The sequence below is a fragment of the Alnus glutinosa genome, chromosome 12, assembly GCF_958979055.1.
Source record: "Alnus glutinosa chromosome 12, dhAlnGlut1.1, whole genome shotgun sequence".
NCBI lineage: Eukaryota > Viridiplantae > Streptophyta > Magnoliopsida > Fagales > Betulaceae > Alnus > Alnus glutinosa.
In genome coordinates, this window is record NC_084897.1 from 13,129,138 (window position 1) to 13,147,825 (window position 18,688).

Below are 18,688 nucleotides of genomic sequence, written 5' to 3' on the forward strand. Positions count from 1 at the left end.
TCGTTTTGACCTCCAGGCACGCCGTTTCCATGCGTACTCTACACTGAAAGCGTTTTTAAGGAGTTTTCGGCTCATTCTATTGCATTTAATCGTTGTATTGTGTGTTTTATTTATTGGGTGGCACGTGGACACGTCTGAGCACCGGATCCCATCACTGTGCGGGCCAGTTCAGTTAGACGAGTGAGGGTTATAAGTTTTTTGCGTGACTCTACTAATGGGTGCGATCATACCAGCACTAATGCACCGGATCCCATCAGAACTCCGCAGTTAAGCGTGCTTGGGCGAGAGTAGTACTAGGATGGGTGACCTCCTGGGAAGTCCTCGTGTTGCACCCCTCGTTTTACTTTTTTCAATTATTTTTTTGCCGTTATTTATTATTATTTTATTTTTTGCGCCGGTGAGGGGAAGGCTCTTTCCGGCGCGCACGCGATGGCCACCTAGCGGAGCTGGGTGAGCACATTTTCGGGCTCAAAATCCATCGTTTTGACCTCCAGGCACGCCGTTTCCATGCGTACTCTACACTGAAAGCGTTTTTAAGGAGTTTTCGGCTCATTCTATTGCATTTAATCGTTGTATTGTGTGTTTTATTTATTGGGTGGCACGTGGACACGTCTGAGCACCGGATCCCATCACTGTGCGGGCCAGTTCAGTTAGACGAGTGAGGGTTATAAGTTTTTTGCGTGACTCTACTAACGGGTGCGATCATACCAGCACTAATGCACCGGATCCCATCAGAACTCCGCAGTTAAGCGTGCTTGGGCGAGAGTAGTACTAGGATGGGTGACCTCCTGGGAAGTCCTCGTGTTGCACCCCTCGTTTTACTTTTTTCAATTATTTTTTTGCCGTTATTTATTATTATTTTATTTTTTGCGCCGGTGAGGGGAAGGCTCTTTCCGGCGCGCACGCGATGGCCACCTAGCGGAGCTGGGTGAGCACATTTTCGGGCTCAAAATCCATCGTTTTGACCTCCAGGCACGCCGTTTCCATGCGTACTCTACACTGAAAGCGTTTTTAAGGAGTTTTCGGCTCATTCTATTGCATTTAATCGTTGTATTGTGTGTTTTATTTATTGGGTGGCACGTGGACACGTCTGAGCACCGGATCCCATCACTGTGCGGGCCAGTTCAGTTAGACGAGTGAGGGTTATAAGTTTTTTGCGTGACTCTACTAACGGGTGCGATCATACCAGCACTAATGCACCGGATCCCATCAGAACTCCGCAGTTAAGCGTGCTTGGGCGAGAGTAGTACTAGGATGGGTGACCTCCTGGGAAGTCCTCGTGTTGCACCCCTCGTTTTACTTTTTTCAATTATTTTTTTGCCGTTATTTATTATTATTTTATTTTTTGCGCCGGTGAGGGGAAGGCTCTTTCCGGCGCGCACGCGATGGCCACCTAGCGGAGCTGGGTGAGCACATTTTCGGGCTCAAAATCCATCGTTTTGACCTCCAGGCACGCCGTTTCCATGCGTACTCTACACTGAAAGCGTTTTTAAGGAGTTTTCGGCTCATTCTATTGCATTTAATCGTTGTATTGTGTGTTTTATTTATTGGGTGGCACGTGGACACGTCTGAGCACCGGATCCCATCACTGTGCGGGCCAGTTCAGTTAGACGAGTGAGGGTTATAAGTTTTTTGCGTGACTCTACTAACGGGTGCGATCATACCAGCACTAATGCACCGGATCCCATCAGAACTCCGCAGTTAAGCGTGCTTGGGCGAGAGTAGTACTAGGATGGGTGACCTCCTGGGAAGTCCTCGTGTTGCACCCCTCGTTTTACTTTTTTCAATTATTTTTTTGCCGTTATTTATTATTATTTTATTTTTTGCGCCGGTGAGGGGAAGGCTCTTTCCGGCGCGCACGCGATGGCCACCTAGCGGAGCTGGGTGAGCACATTTTCGGGCTCAAAATCCATCGTTTTGACCTCCAGGCACGCCGTTTCCATGCGTACTCTACACTGAAAGCGTTTTTAAGGAGTTTTCGGCTCATTCTATTGCATTTAATCGTTGTATTGTGTGTTTTATTTATTGGGTGGCACGTGGACACGTCTGAGCACCGGATCCCATCACTGTGCGGGCCAGTTCAGTTAGACGAGTGAGGGTTATAAGTTTTTTGCGTGACTCTACTAACGGGTGCGATCATACCAGCACTAATGCACCGGATCCCATCAGAACTCCGCAGTTAAGCGTGCTTGGGCGAGAGTAGTACTAGGATGGGTGACCTCCTGGGAAGTCCTCGTGTTGCACCCCTCGTTTTACTTTTTTCAATTATTTTTTTGCCGTTATTTATTATTATTTTATTTTTTGCGCCGGTGAGGGGAAGGCTCATTCCGGCGCGCACGCGATGGCCACCTAGCGGAGCTGGGTGAGCACATTTTCGGGCTCAAAATCCATCGTTTTGACCTCCAGGCACGCCGTTTCCATGCGTACTCTACACTGAAAGCGTTTTTAAGGAGTTTTCGGCTCATTCTATTGCATTTAATCGTTGTATTGTGTGTTTTATTTATTGGGTGGCACGTGGACACGTCTGAGCACCGGATCCCATCACTGTGCGGGCCAGTTCAGTTAGACGAGTGAGGGTTATAAGTTTTTTGCGTGACTCTACTAACGGGTGCGATCATACCAGCACTAATGCACCGGATCCCATCAGAACTCCGCAGTTAAGCGTGCTTGGGCGAGAGTAGTACTAGGATGGGTGACCTCCTGGGAAGTCCTCGTGTTGCACCCCTCGTTTTACTTTTTTCAATTATTTTTTTGCCGTTATTTATTATTATTTTATTTTTTGCGCCGGTGAGGGGAAGGCTCTTTCCGGCGCGCACGCGATGGCCACCTAGCGGAGCTGGGTGAGCACATTTTCGGGCTCAAAATCCATCGTTTTGACCTCCAGGCACGCCGTTTCCATGCGTACTCTACACTGAAAGCGTTTTTAAGGAGTTTTCGGCTCATTCTATTGCATTTAATCGTTGTATTGTGTGTTTTATTTATTGGGTGGCACGTGGACACGTCTGAGCACCGGATCCCATCACTGTGCGGGCCAGTTCAGTTAGACGAGTGAGGGTTATAAGTTTTTTGCGTGACTCTACTAACGGGTGCGATCATACCAGCACTAATGCACCGGATCCCATCAGAACTCCGCAGTTAAGCGTGCTTGGGCGAGAGTAGTACTAGGATGGGTGACCTCCTGGGAAGTCCTCGTGTTGCACCCCTCGTTTTACTTTTTTCAATTATTTTTTTGCCGTTATTTATTATTATTTTATTTTTTGCGCCGGTGAGGGGAAGGCTCTTTCCGGCGCGCACGCGATGGCCACCTAGCGGAGCTGGGTGAGCACATTTTCGGGCTCAAAATCCATCGTTTTGACCTCCAGGCACGCCGTTTCCATGCGTACTCTACACTGAAAGCGTTTTTAAGGAGTTTTCGGCTCATTCTATTGCATTTAATCGTTGTATTGTGTGTTTTATTTATTGGGTGGCACGTGGACACGTCTGAGCACCGGATCCCATCACTGTGCGGGCCAGTTCAGTTAGACGAGTGAGGGTTATAAGTTTTTTGCGTGACTCTACTAACGGGTGCGATCATACCAGCACTAATGCACCGGATCCCATCAGAACTCCGCAGTTAAGCGTGCTTGGGCGAGAGTAGTACTAGGATGGGTGACCTCCTGGGAAGTCCTCGTGTTGCACCCCTCGTTTTACTTTTTTCAATTATTTTTTTGCCGTTATTTATTATTATTTTATTTTTTGCGCCGGTGAGGGGAAGGCTCTTTCCGGCGCGCACGCGATGGCCACCTAGCGGAGCTGGGTGAGCACATTTTCGGGCTCAAAATCCATCGTTTTGACCTCCAGGCACGCCGTTTCCATGCGTACTCTACACTGAAAGCGTTTTTAAGGAGTTTTCGGCTCATTCTATTGCATTTAATCGTTGTATTGTGTGTTTTATTTATTGGGTGGCACGTGGACACGTCTGAGCACCGGATCCCATCACTGTGCGGGCCAGTTCAGTTAGACGAGTGAGGGTTATAAGTTTTTTGCGTGACTCTACTAACGGGTGCGATCATACCAGCACTAATGCACCGGATCCCATCAGAACTCCGCAGTTAAGCGTGCTTGGGCGAGAGTAGTACTAGGATGGGTGACCTCCTGGGAAGTCCTCGTGTTGCACCCCTCGTTTTACTTTTTTCAATTATTTTTTTGCCGTTATTTATTATTATTTTATTTTTTGCGCCGGTGAGGGGAAGGCTCTTTCCGGCGCGCACGCGATGGCCACCTAGCGGAGCTGGGTGAGCACATTTTCGGGCTCAAAATCCATCGTTTTGACCTCCAGGCACGCCGTTTCCATGCGTACTCTACACTGAAAGCGTTTTTAAGGAGTTTTCGGCTCATTCTATTGCATTTAATCGTTGTATTGTGTGTTTTATTTATTGGGTGGCACGTGGACACGTCTGAGCACCGGATCCCATCACTGTGCGGGCCAGTTCAGTTAGACGAGTGAGGGTTATAAGTTTTTTGCGTGACTCTACTAACGGGTGCGATCATACCAGCACTAATGCACCGGATCCCATCAGAACTCCGCAGTTAAGCGTGCTTGGGCGAGAGTAGTACTAGGATGGGTGACCTCCTGGGAAGTCCTCGTGTTGCACCCCTCGTTTTACTTTTTTCAATTATTTTTTTGCCGTTATTTATTATTATTTTATTTTTTGCGCCGGTGAGGGGAAGGCTCTTTCCGGCGCGCACGCGATGGCCACCTAGCGGAGCTGGGTGAGCACATTTTCGGGCTCAAAATCCATCGTTTTGACCTCCAGGCACGCCGTTTCCATGCGTACTCTACACTGAAAGCGTTTTTAAGGAGTTTTCGGCTCATTCTATTGCATTTAATCGTTGTATTGTGTGTTTTATTTATTGGGTGGCACGTGGACACGTCTGAGCACCGGATCCCATCACTGTGCGGGCCAGTTCAGTTAGACGAGTGAGGGTTATAAGTTTTTTGCGTGACTCTACTAACGGGTGCGATCATACCAGCACTAATGCACCGGATCCCATCAGAACTCCGCAGTTAAGCGTGCTTGGGCGAGAGTAGTACTAGGATGGGTGACCTCCTGGGAAGTCCTCGTGTTGCACCCCTCGTTTTACTTTTTTCAATTATTTTTTTGCCGTTATTTATTATTATTTTATTTTTTGCGCCGGTGAGGGGAAGGCTCATTCCGGCGCGCACGCGATGGCCACCTAGCGGAGCTGGGTGAGCACATTTTCGGGCTCAAAATCCATCGTTTTGACCTCCAGGCACGCCGTTTCCATGCGTACTCTACACTGAAAGCGTTTTTAAGGAGTTTTCGGCTCATTCTATTGCATTTAATCGTTGTATTGTGTGTTTTATTTATTGGGTGGCACGTGGACACGTCTGAGCACCGGATCCCATCACTGTGCGGGCCAGTTCAGTTAGACGAGTGAGGGTTATAAGTTTTTTGCGTGACTCTACTAACGGGTGCGATCATACCAGCACTAATGCACCGGATCCCATCAGAACTCCGCAGTTAAGCGTGCTTGGGCGAGAGTAGTACTAGGATGGGTGACCTCCTGGGAAGTCCTCGTGTTGCACCCCTCGTTTTACTTTTTTCAATTATTTTTTTGCCGTTATTTATTATTATTTTATTTTTTGCGCCGGTGAGGGGAAGGCTCTTTCCGGCGCGCACGCGATGGCCACCTAGCGGAGCTGGGTGAGCACATTTTCGGGCTCAAAATCCATCGTTTTGACCTCCAGGCACGCCGTTTCCATGCGTACTCTACACTGAAAGCGTTTTTAAGGAGTTTTCGGCTCATTCTATTGCATTTAATCGTTGTATTGTGTGTTTTATTTATTGGGTGGCACGTGGACACGTCTGAGCACCGGATCCCATCACTGTGCGGGCCAGTTCAGTTAGACGAGTGAGGGTTATAAGTTTTTTGCGTGACTCTACTAACGGGTGCGATCATACCAGCACTAATGCACCGGATCCCATCAGAACTCCGCAGTTAAGCGTGCTTGGGCGAGAGTAGTACTAGGATGGGTGACCTCCTGGGAAGTCCTCGTGTTGCACCCCTCGTTTTACTTTTTTCAATTATTTTTTTGCCGTTATTTATTATTATTTTATTTTTTGCGCCGGTGAGGGGAAGGCTCTTTCCGGCGCGCACGCGATGGCCACCTAGCGGAGCTGGGTGAGCACATTTTCGGGCTCAAAATCCATCGTTTTGACCTCCAGGCACGCCGTTTCCATGCGTACTCTACACTGAAAGCGTTTTTAAGGAGTTTTCGGCTCATTCTATTGCATTTAATCGTTGTATTGTGTGTTTTATTTATTGGGTGGCACGTGGACACGTCTGAGCACCGGATCCCATCACTGTGCGGGCCAGTTCAGTTAGACGAGTGAGGGTTATAAGTTTTTTGCGTGACTCTACTAACGGGTGCGATCATACCAGCACTAATGCACCGGATCCCATCAGAACTCCGCAGTTAAGCGTGCTTGGGCGAGAGTAGTACTAGGATGGGTGACCTCCTGGGAAGTCCTCGTGTTGCACCCCTCGTTTTACTTTTTTCAATTATTTTTTTGCCGTTATTTATTATTATTTTATTTTTTGCGCCGGTGAGGGGAAGGCTCTTTCCGGCGCGCACGCGATGGCCACCTAGCGGAGCTGGGTGAGCACATTTTCGGGCTCAAAATCCATCGTTTTGACCTCCAGGCACGCCGTTTCCATGCGTACTCTACACTGAAAGCGTTTTTAAGGAGTTTTCGGCTCATTCTATTGCATTTAATCGTTGTATTGTGTGTTTTATTTATTGGGTGGCACGTGGACACGTCTGAGCACCGGATCCCATCACTGTGCGGGCCAGTTCAGTTAGACGAGTGAGGGTTATAAGTTTTTTGCGTGACTCTACTAACGGGTGCGATCATACCAGCACTAATGCACCGGATCCCATCAGAACTCCGCAGTTAAGCGTGCTTGGGCGAGAGTAGTACTAGGATGGGTGACCTCCTGGGAAGTCCTCGTGTTGCACCCCTCGTTTTACTTTTTTCAATTATTTTTTTGCCGTTATTTATTATTATTTTATTTTTTGCGCCGGTGAGGGGAAGGCTCTTTCCGGCGCGCACGCGATGGCCACCTAGCGGAGCTGGGTGAGCACATTTTCGGGCTCAAAATCCATCGTTTTGACCTCCAGGCACGCCGTTTCCATGCGTACTCTACACTGAAAGCGTTTTTAAGGAGTTTTCGGCTCATTCTATTGCATTTAATCGTTGTATTGTGTGTTTTATTTATTGGGTGGCACGTGGACACGTCTGAGCACCGGATCCCATCACTGTGCGGGCCAGTTCAGTTAGACGAGTGAGGGTTATAAGTTTTTTGCGTGACTCTACTAACGGGTGCGATCATACCAGCACTAATGCACCGGATCCCATCAGAACTCCGCAGTTAAGCGTGCTTGGGCGAGAGTAGTACTAGGATGGGTGACCTCCTGGGAAGTCCTCGTGTTGCACCCCTCGTTTTACTTTTTTCAATTATTTTTTTGCCGTTATTTATTATTATTTTATTTTTTGCGCCGGTGAGGGGAAGGCTCATTCCGGCGCGCACGCGATGGCCACCTAGCGGAGCTGGGTGAGCACATTTTCGGGCTCAAAATCCATCGTTTTGACCTCCAGGCACGCCGTTTCCATGCGTACTCTACACTGAAAGCGTTTTTAAGGAGTTTTCGGCTCATTCTATTGCATTTAATCGTTGTATTGTGTGTTTTATTTATTGGGTGGCACGTGGACACGTCTGAGCACCGGATCCCATCACTGTGCGGGCCAGTTCAGTTAGACGAGTGAGGGTTATAAGTTTTTTGCGTGACTCTACTAACGGGTGCGATCATACCAGCACTAATGCACCGGATCCCATCAGAACTCCGCAGTTAAGCGTGCTTGGGCGAGAGTAGTACTAGGATGGGTGACCTCCTGGGAAGTCCTCGTGTTGCACCCCTCGTTTTACTTTTTTCAATTATTTTTTTGCCGTTATTTATTATTATTTTATTTTTTGCGCCGGTGAGGGGAAGGCTCTTTCCGGCGCGCACGCGATGGCCACCTAGCGGAGCTGGGTGAGCACATTTTCGGGCTCAAAATCCATCGTTTTGACCTCCAGGCACGCCGTTTCCATGCGTACTCTACACTGAAAGCGTTTTTAAGGAGTTTTCGGCTCATTCTATTGCATTTAATCGTTGTATTGTGTGTTTTATTTATTGGGTGGCACGTGGACACGTCTGAGCACCGGATCCCATCACTGTGCGGGCCAGTTCAGTTAGACGAGTGAGGGTTATAAGTTTTTTGCGTGACTCTACTAACGGGTGCGATCATACCAGCACTAATGCACCGGATCCCATCAGAACTCCGCAGTTAAGCGTGCTTGGGCGAGAGTAGTACTAGGATGGGTGACCTCCTGGGAAGTCCTCGTGTTGCACCCCTCGTTTTACTTTTTTCAATTATTTTTTTGCCGTTATTTATTATTATTTTATTTTTTGCGCCGGTGAGGGGAAGGCTCTTTCCGGCGCGCACGCGATGGCCACCTAGCGGAGCTGGGTGAGCACATTTTCGGGCTCAAAATCCATCGTTTTGACCTCCAGGCACGCCGTTTCCATGCGTACTCTACACTGAAAGCGTTTTTAAGGAGTTTTCGGCTCATTCTATTGCATTTAATCGTTGTATTGTGTGTTTTATTTTATTTATTGGGTGGCACGTGGACACGTCTGAGCACCGGATCCCATCACTGTGCGGGCCAGTTCAGTTAGACGAGTGAGGGTTATAAGTTTTTTGCGTGACTCTACTAACGGGTGCGATCATACCAGCACTAATGCACCGGATCCCATCAGAACTCCGCAGTTAAGCGTGCTTGGGCGAGAGTAGTACTAGGATGGGTGACCTCCTGGGAAGTCCTCGTGTTGCACCCCTCGTTTTACTTTTTTCAATTATTTTTTTGCCGTTATTTATTATTATTTTATTTTTTGCGCCGGTGAGGGGGAAGGCTCTTTCCGGCGCGCACCGCGATGGCCACCTAGCGGAGCTGGGTGAGCACATTTTCGGGCTCAAAATCCATCGTTTTGACCTCCAGGCACGCCGTTTCCATGCGTACTCTACACTGAAAGCGTTTTTAAGGAGTTTTCGGCTCATTCTATTGCATTTAATCGTTGTATTGTGTGTTTTATTTATTGGGTGGCACGTGGACACGTCTGAGCACCGGATCCCATCACTGTGCGGGCCAGTTCAGTTAGACGAGTGAGGGTTATAAGTTTTTCGCGTGACTCTACTAACGGGTGCGATCTTACCAGCACTAATGCACCGGATCCCATCAGAAACTCCGCAGTTAAGCGTGCTTGGGCGGAGAGTAGTACTAGGATGGGTGACCTCCTGGGAAGTCCTCGTGTTTGCACCCCTCGTTTTACTTTTTTCAATTATTTTTTTGCCGTTATTTATTATTATTTTATTTTTTGCGCCGGTGAGGGGAAGGCTCTTTCCGGCGCGCACGCGATGGCCACCTAGCGGAGCTGGGTGAGCACATTTTCGGGCTCAAAATCCATCGTTTTGACCTCCCAGGCACGCCGTTTCCATGCGTACTCTACACTGAAAGCGTTTTTAAGGAGTTTTCGGCTCATTCTATTGCATTTAATCGTTGTATTGTGTGTTTTATTTATTGGGTGGCACGTGGACACGTCTGAGCACCGGATCCCATCACTGTGCGGGCCAGTTCAGTTAGACGAGTGAGGGTTATAAGTTTTTTGCGTGACTCTACTAACGGGTGCGATCATACCAGCACTAATGCACCGGATCCCATCAGAACTCCGCAGTTAAGCGTGCTTGGGCGAGAGTAGTACTAGGATGGGTGACCTCCTGGGAAGTCCTCGTGTTGCACCCCTCGTTTTACTTTTTTCAATTATTTTTTTGCCGTTATTTATTATTATTTTATTTTTTTGCGCCGGTGAGGGGAAGGCTCTTTCCGGCGCGCACGCGATGGCCACCTAGCGGAGCTGGGTGAGCACATTTTCGGGCTCAAAATCCATCGTTTTGACCTCCAGGCACGCCGTTTCATGCGTACTCTACACTGAAAGCGTTTTTAAGGAGTTTTCGGCTCATTCTATTGCATTTAATCGTTGTATTGTGTGTTTTATTTATTGGGTGGCACGTGGACACGTCTGAGCACCGGATCCCATCACTGTGCGGGCCAGTTCAGTTAGACGAGTGAGGGTTATAAGTTTTTTGCGTGACTCTACTAACGGGTGCGATCATACCAGCACTAATGCACCGGATCCCATCAGAACTCCGCAGTTAAGCGTGCTTGGGCGAGAGTAGTACTAGGATGGGTGACCTCCTGGGAAGTCCTCGTGTTGCACCCCTCGTTTTACTTTTTTCAATTATTTTTTTTGCCGTTATTTATTATTATTTTATTTTTTGCGCCGGTGAGGGGAAGGCTCTTTCCGGCGCGCACGCGATGGCCACCTAGCGGAGCTGGGTGAGCACATTTTCGGGCTCAAAATCCATCGTTTTGACCTCCAGGCACGCCGTTTCCATGCGTACTCTACACTGAAAGCGTTTTTAAGGAGTTTTCGGCTCATTCTATTGCATTTAATCGTTGTATTGTGTGTTTTATTTATTGGGTGGCACGTGGACACGTCTGAGCACCGGATCCCATCACTGTGCGGGCCAGTTCAGTTAGACGAGTGAGGGTTATAAGTTTTTTGCGTGACTCTACTAACGGGTGCGATCATACCAGCACTAATGCACCGGATCCCATCAGAACTCCGCAGTTAAGCGTGCTTGGGCGAGAGTAGTACTAGGATGGGTGACCTCCTGGGAAGTCCTCGTGTTGCACCCCTCGTTTTACTTTTTTCAATTATTTTTTTGCCGTTATTTATTATTATTTTATTTTTTGCGCCGGTGAGGGGAAGGCTCTTTCCGGCGCGCACGCGATGGCCACCTAGCGGAGCTGGGTGAGCACATTTTCGGGCTCAAAATCCATCGTTTTGACCTCCAGGCACGCCGTTTCCATGCGTACTCTACACTGAAAGCGTTTTTAAGGAGTTTTCGGCTCATTCTATTGCATTTAATCGTTGTATTGTGTGTTTTATTTATTGGGTGGCACGTGGACACGTCTGAGCACCGGATCCCATCACTGTGCGGGCCAGTTCAGTTAGACGAGTGAGGGTTATAAGTTTTTTGCGTGACTCTACTAACGGGTGCGATCATACCAGCACTAATGCACCGGATCCCATCAGAACTCCGCAGTTAAGCGTGCTTGGGCGAGAGTAGTACTAGGATGGGTGACCTCCTGGGAAGTCCTCGTGTTGCACCCCTCGTTTTACTTTTTTCAATTATTTTTTTGCCGTTATTTATTATTATTTTATTTTTTGCGCCGGTGAGGGGAAGGCTCTTTCCGGCGCGCACGCGATGGCCACCTAGCGGAGCTGGGTGAGCACATTTTCGGGCTCAAAATCCATCGTTTTGACCTCCAGGCACGCCGTTTCCATGCGTACTCTACACTGAAAGCGTTTTTAAGGAGTTTTCGGCTCATTCTATTGCATTTAATCGTTGTATTGTGTGTTTTATTTATTGGGTGGCACGTGGACACGTCTGAGCACCGGATCCCATCACTGTGCGGGCCAGTTCAGTTAGACGAGTGAGGGTTATAAGTTTTTTGCGTGACTCTACTAACGGGTGCGATCATACCAGCACTAATGCACCGGATCCCATCAGAACTCCGCAGTTAAGCGTGCTTGGGCGAGAGTAGTACTAGGATGGGTGACCTCCTGGGAAGTCCTCGTGTTGCACCCCTCGTTTTACTTTTTTCAATTATTTTTTTGCCGTTATTTATTATTATTTTATTTTTTGCGCCGGTGAGGGGAAGGCTCTTTCCGGCGCGCACGCGATGGCCACCTAGCGGAGCTGGGTGAGCACATTTTCGGGCTCAAAATCCATCGTTTTGACCTCCAGGCACGCCGTTTCCATGCGTACTCTACACTGAAAGCGTTTTTAAGGAGTTTTCGGCTCATTCTATTGCATTTAATCGTTGTATTGTGTGTTTTATTTATTGGGTGGCACGTGGACACGTCTGAGCACCGGATCCCATCACTGTGCGGGCCAGTTCAGTTAGACGAGTGAGGGTTATAAGTTTTTTGCGTGACTCTACTAACGGGTGCGATCATACCAGCACTAATGCACCGGATCCCATCAGAACTCCGCAGTTAAGCGTGCTTGGGCGAGAGAGTAGTACTAGGATGGGTGACCTCCTGGGAAGTCCTCGTGTTGCACCCCTCGTTTTACTTTTTTCAATTATTTTTTTGCCGTTATTTATTATTATTTTATTTTTTGCGCCGGTGAGGGGAAGGCTCTTTCCGGCGCGCACGCGATGGCCACCTAGCGGAGCTGGGTGAGCACATTTTCGGGCTCAAAATCCATCGTTTTGACCTCCAGGCACGCCGTTTCCATGCGTACTCTACACTGAAAGCGTTTTTAAGGAGTTTTCGGCTCATTCTATTGCATTTAATCGTTGTATTGTGTGTTTTATTTATTGGGTGGCACGTGGACACGTCTGAGCACCGGATCCCATCACTGTGCGGGCCAGTTCAGTTAGACGAGTGAGGGTTATAAGTTTTTTGCGTGACTCTACTAACGGGTGCGATCATACCAGCACTAATGCACCGGATCCCATCAGAACTCCGCAGTTAAGCGTGCTTGGGCGAGAGTAGTACTAGGATGGGTGACCTCCTGGGAAGTCCTCGTGTTGCACCCCTCGTTTTACTTTTTTCAATTATTTTTTTGCCGTTATTTATTATTATTTTATTTTTTGCGCCGGTGAGGGGAAGGCTCATTCCGGCGCGCACGCGATGGCCACCTAGCGGAGCTGGGTGAGCACATTTTCGGGCTCAAAATCCATCGTTTTGACCTCCAGGCACGCCGTTTCCATGCGTACTCTACACTGAAAGCGTTTTTAAGGAGTTTTCATTCTATTGCATTTAATCGTTGTATTGTGTGTTTTAATTATTGGGTGGCACGTGGACACGTCTGAGCACCGGATCCCATCACTGTGCGGGCCAGTTCAGTTAGACGAGTGAGGGTTATAAGTTTTTTGCGTGACTCTACTAACGGGTGCGATCATACCAGCACTAATGCACCGGATCCCATCAGAACTCCGCAGTTAAGCGTGCTTGGGCGAGAGTAGTACTAGGATGGGTGACCTCCTGGGAAGTCCTCGTGTTGCACCCCTCGTTTTACTTTTTTCAATTATTTCTTTGCCGTTATTTATTATTATTTTATTTTTTGCGCCGGTGAGGGGAAGGCTCTTTCCGGCGCGCACGCGATGGCCACCTAGCGGAGCTGGGTGAGCACATTTTCGGGCTCAAAATCCATCGTTTTGACCTCCAGGCACGCCGTTTCCATGCGTACTCTACACTGAAAGCGTTTTTAAGGAGTTTTCGGCTCATTCTATTGCATTTAATCGTTGTATTGTGTGTTTTATTTATTGGGTGGCACGTGGACACGTCTGAGCACCGGATCCCATCACTGTGCGGGCCAGTTCAGTTAGACGAGTGAGGGTTATAAGTTTTTTGCGTGACTCTACTAACGGGTGCGATCATACCAGCACTAATGCACCGGATCTCATCAGAACTCCGCAGTTAAGCACGCTTGGGCGAGAGTAGTACTAGGATGGGTGACCTCCTGGGAAGTCCTCGTGTTGCACCCCTCGTTTTACTTTTTTCAATTATTTCTTTGCCGTTATTTATTATTATTTTATTTTTTGCGCCGGTGAGGGGAAGGCTCTTTCCGGCGCGCACGCGATGGCCACCTAGCGGAGCTGGGTGAGCACATTTTCGGGCTCAAAATCCATCGTTTTGACCTCCAGGCACGCCGTTTCCATGCGTACTCTACACTGAAAGCGTTTTTAAGGAGTTTTCGGCTCATTCTATTGCATTTAATCGTTGTATTGTGTGTTTTATTTATTGGGTGGCACGTGGACACGTCTGAGCACCGGATCCCATCACTGTGCGGGCCAGTTCAGTTAGACGAGTGAGGGTTATAAGTTTTTTGCGTGACTCTACTAACGGGTGCGATCTTACCAGCACTAATGCACCGGATCCCATCAGAACTCCGCAGTTAAGCGTGCTTGGGCGAGAGTAGTACTAGGATGGGTGACCTCCTGGGAAGTCCTCGTGTTGCACCCCTCGTTTTACTTTTTTCAATTATTTCTTTGCCGTTATTTATTATTATTTTATTTTTTGCGCCGGTGAGGGGAAGGCTCTTTCCGGCGCGCACGCGATGGCCACCTAGCGGAGCTGGGTGAGCACATTTTCGGGCTCAAAATCCATCGTTTTGACCTCCAGGCACGCCGTTTCCATGCGTACTCTACACAGAAAGCGTTTTTAAGGAGTTTTCGGCTCATTCTATTGCATTTAATCGTTGTATTGTGTGTTTTATTTATTGGGTGGCACGTGGACACGTCTGAGCACCGGATCCCATCACTGTGCGGGCCAGTTCAGTTAGACGAGTGAGGGTTATAAGTTTTTTGCGTGACTCTACTAACGGGTGCGATCATACCAGCACTAATGCACCGGATCCCATCAGAACTCCGCAGTTAAGCGTGCTTGGGCGAGAGTAGTACTAGGATGGGTGACCTCCTGGGAAGTCCTCGTGTTGCACCCCTCGTTTTACTTTTTTCAATTATTTCTTTGCCGTTATTTATTATTATTTTATTTTTTGCGCCGGTGAGGGGAAGGCTCTTTCCGGCGCGCACGCGATGGCCACCTAGCGGAGCTGGGTGAGCACATTTTCGGGCTCAAAATCCATCGTTTTGACCTCCAGGCACGCCGTTTCCATGCGTACTCTACACTGAAAGCGTTTTTAAGGAGTTTTCGGCTCATTCTATTGCATTTAATCGTTGTATTGTGTGTTTTATTTATTGGGTGGCACGTGGACACGTCTGAGCACCGGATCCCATCACTGTGCGGGCCAGTTCAGTTAGACGAGTGAGGGTTATAAGTTTTTTGCGTGACTCTACTAACGGGTGCGATCATACCAGCACTAATGCACCGGATCCCATCAGAACTCCGCAGTTAAGCGTGCTTGGGCGAGAGTAGTACTAGGATGGGTGACCTCCTGGGAAGTCCTCGTGTTGCACCCCTCGTTTTACTTTTTTCAATTATTTCTTTGCCGTTATTTATTATTATTTTATTTTTTGCGCCGGTGAGGGGAAGGCTCTTTCCGGCGCGCACGCGATGGCCACCTAGCGGAGCTGGGTGAGCACATTTTCGGGCTCAAAATCCATCGTTTTGACCTCCAGGCACGCCGTTTCCATGCGTACTCTACACAGAAAGCGTTTTTAAGGAGTTTTCGGCTCATTCTATTGCATTTAATCGTTGTATTGTGTGTTTTATTTATTGGGTGGCACGTGGACACGTCTGAGCACCGGATCCCATCACTGTGCGGGCCAGTTCAGTTAGACGAGTGAGGGTTATAAGTTTTTTGCGTGACTCTACTAACGGGTGCGATCATACCAGCACTAATGCACCGGATCCCATCAGAACTCCGCAGTTAAGCGTGCTTGGGCGAGAGTAGTACTAGGATGGGTGACCTCCTGGGAAGTCCTCGTGTTGCACCCCTCGTTTTACTTTTTTCAATTATTTCTTTGCCGTTATTTATTATTATTTTATTTTTTGCGCCGGTGAGGGGAAGGCTCTTTCCGGCGCGCACGCGATGGCCACCTAGCGGAGCTGGGTGAGCACATTTTCGGGCTCAAAATCCATCGTTTTGACCTCCAGGCACGCCGTTTCCATGCGTACTCTACACTGAAAGCGTTTTTAAGGAGTTTTCGGCTCATTCTATTGCATTTAATCGTTGTATTGTGTGTTTTATTTATTGGGTGGCACGTGGACACGTCTGAGCACCGGATCCCATCACTGTGCGGGCCAGTTCAGTTAGACGAGTGAGGGTTATAAGTTTTTTGCGTGACTCTACTAACGGGTGCGATCATACCAGCACTAATGCACCGGATCCCATCAGAACTCCGCAGTTAAGCGTGCTTGGGCGAGAGTAGTACTAGGATGGGTGACCTCCTGGGAAGTCCTCGTGTTGCACCCCTCGTTTTACTTTTTTCAATTATTTCTTTGCCGTTATTTATTATTATTTTATTTTTTGCGCCGGTGAGGGGAAGGCTCTTTCCGGCGCGCACGCGATGGCCACCTAGCGGAGCTGGGTGAGCACATTTTCGGGCTCAAAATCCATCGTTTTGACCTCCAGGCACGCCGTTTCCATGCGTACTCTACACAGAAAGCGTTTTTAAGGAGTTTTCGGCTCATTCTATTGCATTTAATCGTTGTATTGTGTGTTTTATTTATTGGGTGGCACGTGGACACGTCTGAGCACCGGATCCCATCACTGTGCGGGCCAGTTCAGTTAGACGAGTGAGGGTTATAAGTTTTTTGCGTGACTCTACTAACGGGTGCGATCATACCAGCACTAATGCACCGGATCCCATCAGAACTCCGCAGTTAAGCGTGCTTGGGCGAGAGTAGTACTAGGACGGGTGACCTCCTGGGAAGTCCTCGTGTTGCACCCATCGTTTTACTTTTTTCAATTATTTCTTTGCCGTTATTTATTATTATTTTATTTTTTGCGCCGGTGAGGGGAAGGCTCTTTCCGGCGCGCACGCGATGGCCACCTAGCGGAGCTGGGTGAGCACATTTTCGGGCTCAAAATCCATCGTTTTGACCTCCAGGCACGCCGTTTCCATGCGTACTCTACACAGAAAGCGTTTTTAAGGAGTTTTCGGCTCATTCTATTGCATTTAATCGTTGTATTGTGTGTTTTATTTATTGGGTGGCACGTGGACACGTCTGAGCACCGGATCCCATCACTGTGCGGGCCAGTTCAGTTAGACGAGTGAGGGTTATAAGTTTTTTGCGTGACTCTACTAACGGGTGCGATCATACCAGCACTAATGCACCGGATCCCATCAGAACTCCGCAGTTAAGCGTGCTTGGGCGAGAGTAGTACTAGGATGGGTGACCTCCTGGGAAGTCCTCGTGTTGCACCCCTCGTTTTACTTTTTTCAATTATTTCTTTGCCGTTATTTATTATTATTTTATTTTTTGCGCCGGTGAGGGGAAGGCTCTTTCCGGCGCGCACGCGATGGCCACCTAGCGGAGCTGGGTGAGCACATTTTCGGGCTCAAAATCCATCGTTTTGACCTCCAGGCACGCCGTTTCCATGCGTACTCTACACTGAAAGCTTTTTTAAGGAGTTTTCGGCTCATTCTATTGCATTTAATCGTTGTATTGTGTGTTTTATTTATTGGGTGGCACGTGGACACGTCTGAGCACCGGATCCCATCACTGTGCGGGCCAGTTCAGTTAGACGAGTGAGGGTTATAAGTTTTTTGCGTGACTCTACTAACGGGTGCGATCATACCAGCACTAATGCACCGGATCCCATCAGAACTCCGCAGTTAAGCGTGCTTGGGCGAGAGTAGTACTAGGATGGGTGACCTCCTGGGAAGTCCTCGTGTTGCACCCCTCGTTTTACTTTTTTCAATTATTTCTTTGCCGTTATTTATTATTATTTTATTTTTTGCGCCGGTGAGGGGAAGGCTCTTTCCGGCGCGCACGCGATGGCCACCTAGCGGAGCTGGGTGAGCACATTTTCGGGCTCAAAATCCATCGTTTTGACCTCCAGGCACGCCGTTTCCATGCGTACTCTACACTGAAAGCGTTTTTAAGGAGTTTTCGGCTCATTCTATTGCATTTAATCGTTGTATTGTGTGTTTTATTTATTGGGTGGCACGTGGACACGTCTGAGCACCGGATCCCATCACTGTGCGGGCCAGTTCAATTAGACGAGTGAGGGTTATAAGTTTTTTGCGTGACTCTACTAACGGGTGCGATCATACCAGCACTAATGCACCGGATCCCATCAGAACTCCGCAGTTAAGCGTGCTTGGGCGAGAGTAGTACTAGGATGGGTGACCTCCTGGGAAGTCCTCGTGTTGCACCCCTCGTTTTACTTTTTTCAATTATTTCTTTGCCGTTATTTATTATTATTTTATTTTTTGCGCCGGTGAGGGGAAGGCTCTTTCCGGCGCGCACGCGATGGCCACCTAGCAGAGCTGGGTGAGCACATTTTCGGGCTCAAAATCCATCGTTTTGACCTCCAGGCACGCCGTTTCCATGCGTACTCTACACTGAAAGCGTTTTTAAGGAGTTTTCGGCTCATTCTATTGCATTTAATCGTTGTATTGTGTGTTTTATTTATTGGGTGGCACGTGGACACGTCTGAGCACCGGATCCCATCACTGTGCGGGCCAGTTCAGTTAGACGAGTGAGGGTTATAAGTTTTTTGCGTGACTCTACTAACGGGTGCGATCATACCAGCACTAATGCACCGGATCCCATCAGAACTCCGCAGTTAAGCGTGCTTGGGCGAGAGTAGTACTAGGATGGGTGACCTCCTGGGAAGTCCTCGTGTTGCACCCCTCGTTTTACTTTTTTCAATTATTTTTTTGCCGTTATTTATTATTATTTTATTTTTTGCGCCGGTGAGGGGAAGGCTCTTTCCGGCGCGCACGCGATGGCCACCTAGCGGAGCTGGGTGAGCACATTTTCGGGCTCAAAATCCATCGTTTTGACCTCCAGGCACGCCGTTTCCATGCGTAC

The 18,688-nt window shown here is 48.4% G+C and overlaps 39 non-coding genes across 39 annotated transcripts; all 39 read left to right on the top strand.

Moving 5' to 3' along the window:
- The first annotated feature begins 216 nt into the window (after positions 1-216).
- LOC133853115 (5S ribosomal RNA) lies at positions 217-335 on the top strand. The gene has a single exon (XR_009896230.1). It is a non-coding gene; the product is annotated as a 5S ribosomal RNA (ribosomal RNA).
- Positions 336-694: 359 nt separating this feature from the next.
- LOC133853126 (5S ribosomal RNA) lies at positions 695-813 on the top strand. The gene has a single exon (XR_009896241.1). It is a non-coding gene; the product is annotated as a 5S ribosomal RNA (ribosomal RNA).
- A 359-nt stretch (positions 814-1,172) lies between these two features.
- On the top strand, positions 1,173-1,291 carry LOC133853138 (5S ribosomal RNA). The gene has a single exon (XR_009896252.1). It is a non-coding gene; the product is annotated as a 5S ribosomal RNA (ribosomal RNA).
- A 359-nt stretch (positions 1,292-1,650) lies between these two features.
- On the top strand, positions 1,651-1,769 carry LOC133853150 (5S ribosomal RNA). Its single transcript, XR_009896263.1, has one exon. It is a non-coding gene; the product is annotated as a 5S ribosomal RNA (ribosomal RNA).
- Positions 1,770-2,128: 359 nt separating this feature from the next.
- LOC133853161 (5S ribosomal RNA) lies at positions 2,129-2,247 on the top strand. The gene has a single exon (XR_009896274.1). It is a non-coding gene; the product is annotated as a 5S ribosomal RNA (ribosomal RNA).
- A 359-nt stretch (positions 2,248-2,606) lies between these two features.
- LOC133853173 (5S ribosomal RNA) lies at positions 2,607-2,725 on the top strand. Its single transcript, XR_009896285.1, has one exon. It is a non-coding gene; the product is annotated as a 5S ribosomal RNA (ribosomal RNA).
- Positions 2,726-3,084: 359 nt separating this feature from the next.
- LOC133853185 (5S ribosomal RNA) lies at positions 3,085-3,203 on the top strand. The gene has a single exon (XR_009896296.1). It is a non-coding gene; the product is annotated as a 5S ribosomal RNA (ribosomal RNA).
- A 359-nt stretch (positions 3,204-3,562) lies between these two features.
- On the top strand, positions 3,563-3,681 carry LOC133853197 (5S ribosomal RNA). Its single transcript, XR_009896308.1, has one exon. It is a non-coding gene; the product is annotated as a 5S ribosomal RNA (ribosomal RNA).
- Positions 3,682-4,040: 359 nt separating this feature from the next.
- Positions 4,041-4,159, top strand: LOC133853209 (5S ribosomal RNA). The gene has a single exon (XR_009896319.1). It is a non-coding gene; the product is annotated as a 5S ribosomal RNA (ribosomal RNA).
- Positions 4,160-4,518: 359 nt separating this feature from the next.
- LOC133853221 (5S ribosomal RNA) lies at positions 4,519-4,637 on the top strand. Its single transcript, XR_009896330.1, has one exon. It is a non-coding gene; the product is annotated as a 5S ribosomal RNA (ribosomal RNA).
- A 359-nt stretch (positions 4,638-4,996) lies between these two features.
- Positions 4,997-5,115, top strand: LOC133853233 (5S ribosomal RNA). Its single transcript, XR_009896341.1, has one exon. It is a non-coding gene; the product is annotated as a 5S ribosomal RNA (ribosomal RNA).
- A 359-nt stretch (positions 5,116-5,474) lies between these two features.
- LOC133853245 (5S ribosomal RNA) lies at positions 5,475-5,593 on the top strand. Its single transcript, XR_009896352.1, has one exon. It is a non-coding gene; the product is annotated as a 5S ribosomal RNA (ribosomal RNA).
- Positions 5,594-5,952: 359 nt separating this feature from the next.
- LOC133853257 (5S ribosomal RNA) lies at positions 5,953-6,071 on the top strand. The gene has a single exon (XR_009896363.1). It is a non-coding gene; the product is annotated as a 5S ribosomal RNA (ribosomal RNA).
- Positions 6,072-6,430: 359 nt separating this feature from the next.
- LOC133853268 (5S ribosomal RNA) lies at positions 6,431-6,549 on the top strand. Its single transcript, XR_009896374.1, has one exon. It is a non-coding gene; the product is annotated as a 5S ribosomal RNA (ribosomal RNA).
- Positions 6,550-6,908: 359 nt separating this feature from the next.
- LOC133853279 (5S ribosomal RNA) lies at positions 6,909-7,027 on the top strand. The gene has a single exon (XR_009896385.1). It is a non-coding gene; the product is annotated as a 5S ribosomal RNA (ribosomal RNA).
- Positions 7,028-7,386: 359 nt separating this feature from the next.
- LOC133853290 (5S ribosomal RNA) lies at positions 7,387-7,505 on the top strand. The gene has a single exon (XR_009896396.1). It is a non-coding gene; the product is annotated as a 5S ribosomal RNA (ribosomal RNA).
- Positions 7,506-7,864: 359 nt separating this feature from the next.
- Positions 7,865-7,983, top strand: LOC133853301 (5S ribosomal RNA). Its single transcript, XR_009896407.1, has one exon. It is a non-coding gene; the product is annotated as a 5S ribosomal RNA (ribosomal RNA).
- Positions 7,984-8,342: 359 nt separating this feature from the next.
- On the top strand, positions 8,343-8,461 carry LOC133853313 (5S ribosomal RNA). Its single transcript, XR_009896419.1, has one exon. It is a non-coding gene; the product is annotated as a 5S ribosomal RNA (ribosomal RNA).
- Positions 8,462-8,825: 364 nt separating this feature from the next.
- Positions 8,826-8,944, top strand: LOC133853325 (5S ribosomal RNA). The gene has a single exon (XR_009896430.1). It is a non-coding gene; the product is annotated as a 5S ribosomal RNA (ribosomal RNA).
- A 361-nt stretch (positions 8,945-9,305) lies between these two features.
- LOC133852960 (5S ribosomal RNA) lies at positions 9,306-9,427 on the top strand. The gene has a single exon (XR_009896139.1). It is a non-coding gene; the product is annotated as a 5S ribosomal RNA (ribosomal RNA).
- Positions 9,428-9,787: 360 nt separating this feature from the next.
- On the top strand, positions 9,788-9,906 carry LOC133853337 (5S ribosomal RNA). Its single transcript, XR_009896441.1, has one exon. It is a non-coding gene; the product is annotated as a 5S ribosomal RNA (ribosomal RNA).
- A 359-nt stretch (positions 9,907-10,265) lies between these two features.
- LOC133853348 (5S ribosomal RNA) lies at positions 10,266-10,384 on the top strand. Its single transcript, XR_009896452.1, has one exon. It is a non-coding gene; the product is annotated as a 5S ribosomal RNA (ribosomal RNA).
- Positions 10,385-10,744: 360 nt separating this feature from the next.
- LOC133853359 (5S ribosomal RNA) lies at positions 10,745-10,863 on the top strand. The gene has a single exon (XR_009896463.1). It is a non-coding gene; the product is annotated as a 5S ribosomal RNA (ribosomal RNA).
- Positions 10,864-11,222: 359 nt separating this feature from the next.
- Positions 11,223-11,341, top strand: LOC133853371 (5S ribosomal RNA). The gene has a single exon (XR_009896474.1). It is a non-coding gene; the product is annotated as a 5S ribosomal RNA (ribosomal RNA).
- A 359-nt stretch (positions 11,342-11,700) lies between these two features.
- Positions 11,701-11,819, top strand: LOC133853382 (5S ribosomal RNA). The gene has a single exon (XR_009896485.1). It is a non-coding gene; the product is annotated as a 5S ribosomal RNA (ribosomal RNA).
- A 359-nt stretch (positions 11,820-12,178) lies between these two features.
- On the top strand, positions 12,179-12,299 carry LOC133852850 (5S ribosomal RNA). Its single transcript, XR_009896034.1, has one exon. It is a non-coding gene; the product is annotated as a 5S ribosomal RNA (ribosomal RNA).
- Positions 12,300-12,658: 359 nt separating this feature from the next.
- Positions 12,659-12,777, top strand: LOC133853394 (5S ribosomal RNA). Its single transcript, XR_009896496.1, has one exon. It is a non-coding gene; the product is annotated as a 5S ribosomal RNA (ribosomal RNA).
- A 354-nt stretch (positions 12,778-13,131) lies between these two features.
- LOC133853405 (5S ribosomal RNA) lies at positions 13,132-13,250 on the top strand. The gene has a single exon (XR_009896507.1). It is a non-coding gene; the product is annotated as a 5S ribosomal RNA (ribosomal RNA).
- A 359-nt stretch (positions 13,251-13,609) lies between these two features.
- On the top strand, positions 13,610-13,728 carry LOC133852892 (5S ribosomal RNA). The gene has a single exon (XR_009896074.1). It is a non-coding gene; the product is annotated as a 5S ribosomal RNA (ribosomal RNA).
- A 359-nt stretch (positions 13,729-14,087) lies between these two features.
- LOC133853464 (5S ribosomal RNA) lies at positions 14,088-14,206 on the top strand. Its single transcript, XR_009896565.1, has one exon. It is a non-coding gene; the product is annotated as a 5S ribosomal RNA (ribosomal RNA).
- Positions 14,207-14,565: 359 nt separating this feature from the next.
- Positions 14,566-14,684, top strand: LOC133853416 (5S ribosomal RNA). Its single transcript, XR_009896518.1, has one exon. It is a non-coding gene; the product is annotated as a 5S ribosomal RNA (ribosomal RNA).
- A 359-nt stretch (positions 14,685-15,043) lies between these two features.
- On the top strand, positions 15,044-15,162 carry LOC133853429 (5S ribosomal RNA). The gene has a single exon (XR_009896530.1). It is a non-coding gene; the product is annotated as a 5S ribosomal RNA (ribosomal RNA).
- A 359-nt stretch (positions 15,163-15,521) lies between these two features.
- On the top strand, positions 15,522-15,640 carry LOC133853440 (5S ribosomal RNA). The gene has a single exon (XR_009896541.1). It is a non-coding gene; the product is annotated as a 5S ribosomal RNA (ribosomal RNA).
- Positions 15,641-15,999: 359 nt separating this feature from the next.
- Positions 16,000-16,118, top strand: LOC133853451 (5S ribosomal RNA). Its single transcript, XR_009896552.1, has one exon. It is a non-coding gene; the product is annotated as a 5S ribosomal RNA (ribosomal RNA).
- Positions 16,119-16,477: 359 nt separating this feature from the next.
- On the top strand, positions 16,478-16,596 carry LOC133853519 (5S ribosomal RNA). The gene has a single exon (XR_009896620.1). It is a non-coding gene; the product is annotated as a 5S ribosomal RNA (ribosomal RNA).
- A 359-nt stretch (positions 16,597-16,955) lies between these two features.
- LOC133853462 (5S ribosomal RNA) lies at positions 16,956-17,074 on the top strand. Its single transcript, XR_009896563.1, has one exon. It is a non-coding gene; the product is annotated as a 5S ribosomal RNA (ribosomal RNA).
- Positions 17,075-17,433: 359 nt separating this feature from the next.
- On the top strand, positions 17,434-17,552 carry LOC133853473 (5S ribosomal RNA). The gene has a single exon (XR_009896574.1). It is a non-coding gene; the product is annotated as a 5S ribosomal RNA (ribosomal RNA).
- A 359-nt stretch (positions 17,553-17,911) lies between these two features.
- On the top strand, positions 17,912-18,030 carry LOC133853484 (5S ribosomal RNA). The gene has a single exon (XR_009896585.1). It is a non-coding gene; the product is annotated as a 5S ribosomal RNA (ribosomal RNA).
- A 359-nt stretch (positions 18,031-18,389) lies between these two features.
- LOC133853495 (5S ribosomal RNA) lies at positions 18,390-18,508 on the top strand. The gene has a single exon (XR_009896596.1). It is a non-coding gene; the product is annotated as a 5S ribosomal RNA (ribosomal RNA).
- Positions 18,509-18,688: the final 180 nt, after the last annotated feature.